The sequence below is a fragment of the Triticum aestivum genome, chromosome 1A, assembly GCF_018294505.1.
Source record: "Triticum aestivum cultivar Chinese Spring chromosome 1A, IWGSC CS RefSeq v2.1, whole genome shotgun sequence".
Lineage (NCBI taxonomy): Eukaryota > Viridiplantae > Streptophyta > Magnoliopsida > Poales > Poaceae > Triticum > Triticum aestivum.
This window is the reverse complement of record NC_057794.1, coordinates 135,471,758-135,479,166: the sequence shown is the minus strand read 5'-3', so window position 1 is coordinate 135,479,166 and position 7,409 is coordinate 135,471,758.

Here is a 7,409-nt window from a genome sequence, read left to right as displayed (position 1 = left end):
GGAACAACCCTTCGCTGCGTCCTTCTGTTCCTCATCGTCGTTTTGTTTGGGTGTGTCCACCATGTATACATCATATGATGAAGTGGGCGTCCAGTGCCCTGTGGGCAGTGGTTCCTGTTCGTCTCCTGCATCTTCGTCCATACCGTCGATGTCTTCGGAGTCGAAGTCGAGCATGTCGGTCAAATCGTCAACAGTGGCTACTAAGTGGGCGGTGGGTGGGCGGCGAATTTCTTTGTCATCCGCATCCCAATCCCGCCGAACATAGTTCGGCCCGGACTCTCCTGACAAGGAGAGAGACCTTAATGAGTTCAGTATGTTGCCGAAGGGCGAGTGCTGAAAGATATCCGCGGAGGTGAACTCCATGATCGGCGCCCAGTTGGATTCGATAGGCACGGGCGCAGGCGGTTCGGAGTCCGTGGCCGAGGAAGAATCCAGTAGTTCGGCGTCACGGCTCCCGTGAAGGGTAAGGTCGATATTCGGCTCGATCGCCACTGAGAATACCGCCTCCATGGCGGGGTCTACCTACCCGTCCATGGATGGCGCAATTGGCTCTGAATTGAGGGTCAGAGCGGTTGCCGGTGCGGTCTCCTGAACACTATCTGATGGCAGAGCTAAATCATGCTCATCGTGACCATGCGGCGCACTCGGCAGGGGCTCGAATCCGTCGAAGATCAAGTCTCTGCGGATGTCGGCCGTGTAGTTTAAGCTTCCAAACCTGACCTGGTGGCCAGGGGCGTAACTCTCGATCTGCTCCAGACGGCCAAGCGAGTTGGCCCGCAGTGCGAAGCTGCCGAATACAAAGATCTGTCCGGGAAGAAAAGTCTCACCCTGGACTGCATCGCTATCGATGATCGAAGGAGCCATCAAGCCTAACGGTGACGACACAGAGGAACTCTCAATGAAAGCACCAATGTCCTTGTCAAAACCGGTGGATCTCGGGTAGGGGGTCCCAAACTGTGCGTCTAAGGCGGATGGTAACAGGAGGCAGGGGACACGATGTTTTACCCAGGTTCGGGCCCTCTTGATGGAGGTAAAACCCTACGTCCTGCTTGATTATTCTTGATAATATGAGTAGTACAAGAGTTGATCTACCACGAGATCGGAGAGGCTAAACCCTAGAAGCTAGCCTATGGTATGATTTTATGTTGTCCTACGGACTAAAACCCTCCAGTTTATATAGACACCGGAGGGGGCTAGGGTTACACAAGGTCGGTTACAAAGGAGGAGATATACATATCCGTATTGCCTAGATTGCCTTCCACACCAAGGAGAGTCCCATCCAGACACGAGACAAAGTCTTCAATCTTGTATCTTCATAGTCCAACAGTCCGGTCAGAGGATATAGTCCGGCTGTTCGGAGACCCCCTAATCCAGGACTCCCTCACTCACACTTAACAATCTCCTTCTAGCTACCCCCCTCTCACTCTTCCCCTATATCCCCGAAACCAATAAGACCATCCCTTCATTTAATTCCCGCCTACATGCACCATTGATATATAGTACTCTTCCTCAGTGTCTCTCGAACAAACACGTTCTCTCGATGTCGACTCCTCTCACGCGCACATGCCTTCTCTTCCCTCTCTACGGGCCTTTTCTCTCTCGCACCCCCTCGTTGGTGGCCTCTGCCATACACATCACCTCTCTATGATGAAGCCACGCGCACTTAAATTACATCCGCCACCAAGGACCCCGCGTCACACACACATGCATGCACGCACTCGCCCACACACACACACTAAGACTCCATCTCACACACACATGCTCTAGGCGGAGCATTTGTTCCTACCACCCTTCGTCCAACCTTACCCGTATGATAAACAATCACCTTAATTTACTTTTATAACATGGACAAACTCCACTCTACTTTAGTAGTTAGCGAACTTATCATCTCTACTCATATAAAAATCTGAGTTGGTGATGATGGTGTGCCTATCATCTTGTAATATAGACCGTCCGATCTATATCTCACGGATAGAAAGCAAACTATGACAATTTTACAAAAGATACACGCACCTCACTCCCACAATCTCATTGCTGATAAATTAAAAAAGGAAGTCTCTGGAATAATCTAGCATGGTGGCCACTGCTGCCTGCCGGCATCGTCCATCCCCATGTCTCCGCCCAGTCCGACCACCAGTCACCACCACACTCCACTCCTCCTCACCTTATCTCTCATCTTTCTTTTTTTGATGAAATGGTCGAGATACCAGTTTTCTGATAAAATTCTCAAGATATCATTAGTTTTTACACATGTGATTACTCCTGCATGGGTCAATCACAACAGGTGTTTTGTAAAAAAATGCATATTGATATTCCGTGCAATGCACGAGCATCTTGCTAGTAATTATATAACGTAAATCATGAGCACGAAGTGACATTTTTTTACACAACCATGTTATCATGGCCACGTAAATCAGTAGCTAAAGTGTAATACAATTATATTTATATCCCGATGCAAAAGGTTGAGTACATGTCCTAAGAGTAGAGTCGCACACACGCACTTTGTCTCTCAGAATCTCTCACACACACCAGTTACGGGACGCCCACTTAAGCAGACACGTATGTTACAATTTGTGCACCCGCAGGTACACGTGATGGTGCACATTTATTTAAGCCGGACAGCGAACCCAAACAGTAGCTGCATTCATTCCCCTCTCGTCGCCTCTTCTCCGGTCGCCGTCGCCCGGTAGCCATGGCCCGACCGAAGGTAATGACATACGCCATACTCTCGCCGGAGCGACGCTTTAATCTGGAAATTTTAGTGGTCATGCATGCATCTTTTTGTGCTAGCACTCCTATATAAGGGTTGACCGGTCGCTTCCCATGGACGCGCGCGGGCGGTGGAAGAGGAAGGAGAAGGGAAGCGGGCTGTGGAGTAATGTTTCTTACCACAATTTCTTAGGAAACTGAGTGCAATAATTGAGTAGTTTTGCAAACTACCAGTACTACACCTGAAACGGTTCAAAACCAATACCACCACCACGCCCACGTCTGACCGCCCTGGCCGACCCAACCCCCCTCCCTTGCCGGCGCACGCTTCCTTGCTCCTCGATATCAGAAAGAATACTTTTGTTCGTCGACATGTGGGACATCGACCATCCTGGTCCACTTGCCATGCACGCAGAACTCCAAGGGAAAGTCACCCCGACCGTCGCTCCACAGTAATAATGACTAATGAGCCATCAAATCACAAGCTCAACCTTTCCCGCTATGAAGTTGCTCGGACGAAGGAACCATCATGACTTCGTTGAATTCCGCTTCTTGAAGAAAACTACTGTACTAGCAGTACTGCTAGCTAAGTATAGTAGTTACTCCAGCAGAGGCCTCCTTTGGTTCATAGGATAGGAATTTTATAGGAATATGAAAATCATAGGAAGTGAGATGACATGCATCTCAATTCCTATAGAGAAAGAGATGCCATTTGATGCATATGATAGGAATTTTTCCATTGAGTCTAGGCTAATGTACTGGTAATTTGCTCTAAAAACTACAGTAGTAACTAGTATTGGTACATGCTCGTAATTAATTAAACAAACCTACGAGCGACACAGACACACACACTAACTACTACTAGTACTACTACTTCTCACATGCTCGCCAGACGCCGTCATTCTCCTTCCTGGCTTTGTCAGCAACACCCAACCGTGCTTGGATCTCCGCCACCTCTCCGCAGCAGTGAGTGCGTCCTCTTCTTTCTTGCGACGGCGGGCCTCTATTTTCTTGAGTGCTTTCTGACTTTTCCGCTTCCTCTGTGTGGCTTTGGCCGCCTCTTGCTCTACCGCCCATTCGGCCTTGGCAGCTTCAAATTCCACCCACATAGGTGTGAGGTCGCGAGCGGCGATGAACTCGGCATGGCGGGATGCCATCGCTTCCCTACCATTTTTTGTGCGATCGTAGACGGTGAGGTACTCAACGCGGCGGGATGCCATCGCTCCCTTACCAGTTAGTGTGCGGCCTAGTGGCATGAACGACGCTTGGTGACAGCTCTGGGGTGGAGTGGCCGGACAAGTGCATTGGTTTGTCAAGAGCTCAAGGATAGAAGACGAAGGAAATTTGGATTCCCCTTCAATCCTGGTCATTTATTATCAAGTAAAATGCATTGGCGGTCATCGAACTTGTCTTGATAGCTCACTTTGATCATTGTATACGAGATATGGTGATTATACGGTCACTGGCTCAGTGTATAGCTCCGTATTTGTCTGGTTGACCAGTCAAACAATCCGCATGCGCCTCATCAGCTCGTGTTCTTTATCTATCTATCTATGCGGGCCTACCTGTTAGTGGAGAAAGAAATAAAAACCAAAATTATGCGTATGTGAGGAATCAAACCATGGACTCGTCGCTACAACGCACACTCGTCAGCCAAATGAAAATGAAATACTTTGCGTTAAATGCACAAATGGATTTTTTTATATTATACGTGATGCGCACATTAGCGCACACCATCCATAGAGGCAAGTAGCATGTACGCGTGCAGACACTCATGCTCATGCTGTCAAACCATGCTAATGCATGCACGTCACGCTCTCAATCAAAGTCCTGCTCATGGTGCAATGCAAACGGCGAGCCCGTCACCTGTGCGCCCTGGTGGTGCCTGACATTATTGTTTAGATGTTTGCTGGAGGCCTCCGCGAACAACGAGCATGTATTCACCTGGCTCAACACCAACGGTCATACTCGTGACTCGGCGCCTTGCTCATGTATATCGTCCATCACAACGACAATCTATAAAACAGCCTAGCTAGAGAGGGTACTATGGTACGGAGTATGTACTATCATGAGCGATCGATCATAGTGCCACTTCACACAAGTGTGTGTCTGATCGATTCGTCCATTATTCATAAGTTATGCATGGTTGTGTGATGTTTAATGGTGGCCGTCGAAGGCTAGCTGGCGACAAGAGCGGTTTCATGGACACCTGGTTGTCAATACGTGCCGCATACGCTTCAAAGTCTCGTCATCCATGAGTTCATATTTTACCACCACACCAGCTTCTGACTGCCCTGGCCTACCGAAACCCCTTCCATCGCTAGCGCGCGCTTCCCGCCTGAAACGGTCACTATCTCTCCAGAACGCCAATGCCGCATTCACCGGACTTAACTGCAGCTGCAGTCGGTGTGTCACTGACATGCGGGCCAGATGCCCGTTGGGCCCATGATACATCTCCAACGTATCTATAATTTTTGATTGTTCCATGCTATTATATTATCTGTTTTGGATGTTAATGGGCTTTAGTTTACACTTTTATATTATTTTTGGGACTAACCTATTAACCCAAGGCCCAGTGCAAATTGTTGTTTTTTTGCCTATTTCAGTGTTTCGCAGTAAAGGAATATCAAATGGAGTCCAAACGGAATGAAACCTTCGAGAGCGTGATTTTTGGAACAAACGTGATCCAGAGGACTTGGAGTGGACGTCAAGCAATGGACGAGGTGTCCACGAGGCAGGGAGGCGCGCCCTCCCCCCTCGTGGCTCAACCGACCTACTTCTTCCTCCTATATATGTTCACATACCCGAAAAACATCCAGGAGCACCACGAAACCCTATTTCCACCGCCGCAACCATCTGTACCCGAGAGATCCCATCTTGGGGCTTTTTCCAAAGCTCCGCCGGAGGGGGCATCAATCATGGAGGGCCTCTACATCAACTCCATGGCCCCTCCGATGATGTGTGAGTAGTTTACTTTAGACCTTCGGGTCCATAGTTATTAGCTAGATGGCTTCTTATCTCTCTTTGGATCTCAATACAAAGTTCTCCTTGATCTTCTTGGAGATCTATTTGATGTAACTCTTTTTGCGGTGTGTTTGTCAAGATCCGATGAATTGTGGGTTTATGATCAAGTCTATCTATGAACAATATTTGATTCTTCTTTGAAATCTTTTATGCATGATTGGTTATCTTTGCAAGTCTCTTTGAATTATCAGTTTGGTTTGGCCTACTAGATTGATCTTTCTTGCAATGGGAGAAGTGCTTAGCTTTGGGTTCAATCTTGTGGTGCTCGATCCCAGTGACCGAAAGGGAAACGACACGTATTGTATTGGTGCCATCGAGGATAAAAAGATGGGGTTTATATCATATTGCTTGAGTTTATCCCTCTACATCATGTCATCTTACCTAATGCGTTACTCTGTTCTTATGAACTTAAAACTCTAGATGCATGCTGGATAGCGGTCGATGTGTGGAGTAATAGTAGTAGATGCAGGCAGGAGTCGGTCTACTTTGTCACGGATGTGATGCCTATATACATGATCATGCCTAGATATTCTCATAATTGTTCGCTTTTCTATCAATTGCTCGACAGTAATTCGTCCACCCATCGTAATACTTATGCTATCTTGAGAGAAGCCACTAGTGAAACCTATGGCCCACGGGTCTATTTTCCATCATATAAGTTTCCAATCTATTTTACTTTACAATCTTTACTTTCAATCTATATCATAAAAATACCAAAAATATTTATCTTATCATTATTATCTCAATCAGATCTCACTCTTGTAAGTGACCATGAAGGGATTGACAACCCCTTTATCACGGTGGTTGCGAGGTTCTTATTTGTTTGTGCAGATACGAGGGACTTCCATGTTGCCTCCTACTAGATTGATACCTTGGTTCTCAAAAACTAAGGGAAATACTTACGCGACTTTGCTGCATCACCTTTTCCTCTTCAAGGGAAAACCAACACAGTGCTCAAGAGGTAGCAAGAAGGATTTCTAGCACCGTTGCCGGGGAGTCTACGCACAAGTCAAGACATACCAAGTACCCATCACAAACTCTTATCCCTCGCATTACATTATTTTCCATTTGCCTCTCGTTTTCCTCTCCCCCACTTCACCCTTGCCGTTTTCTTCGCCCTCTTTTCCGTTCACCTCTTTTTCCTTCCTGCCTTCTGTGTGCTCGTTCTTTTTGCAATTTGTTGCCTTCATGTCTGAAACTGGGGAGGTTATCGTTGATAAGGATAATAATATGGAAAACTTTGATGCTATAGATGATCCTCTTGAAAATTCTACTATTTTACACACTAAAAGGTTTCGGATTGGTAGCGGTAATATTATTGGGAAGGGAGTTATTCAAGATTTCTTTACTTGTGTCGGTGCTTTGCCCACCATGAGCAGATCTATTCTTCATAAAACTAGTAGTCTCGCGGATGCTATATCTTTGCTCATAGTTGAACTTGAAAGACAATTTTTATATATGCATCCTTCCATACAAAGGATTTTCCTAGAATTTTCTAATCTTGAGCATTCTTCTGTTAAGCGAGCAACGACCATCTTTTTAGCTCATGAGTTCAGATTTATAATAAAAGAGGCCAATGAAATTCTTGCGCATTATAGGGCGGATGCCGTCCGTCCTCCCATATAAGCAATCCTTTTTTATCAACAAGACATTATGCGTTTACGATCTTTAGATCA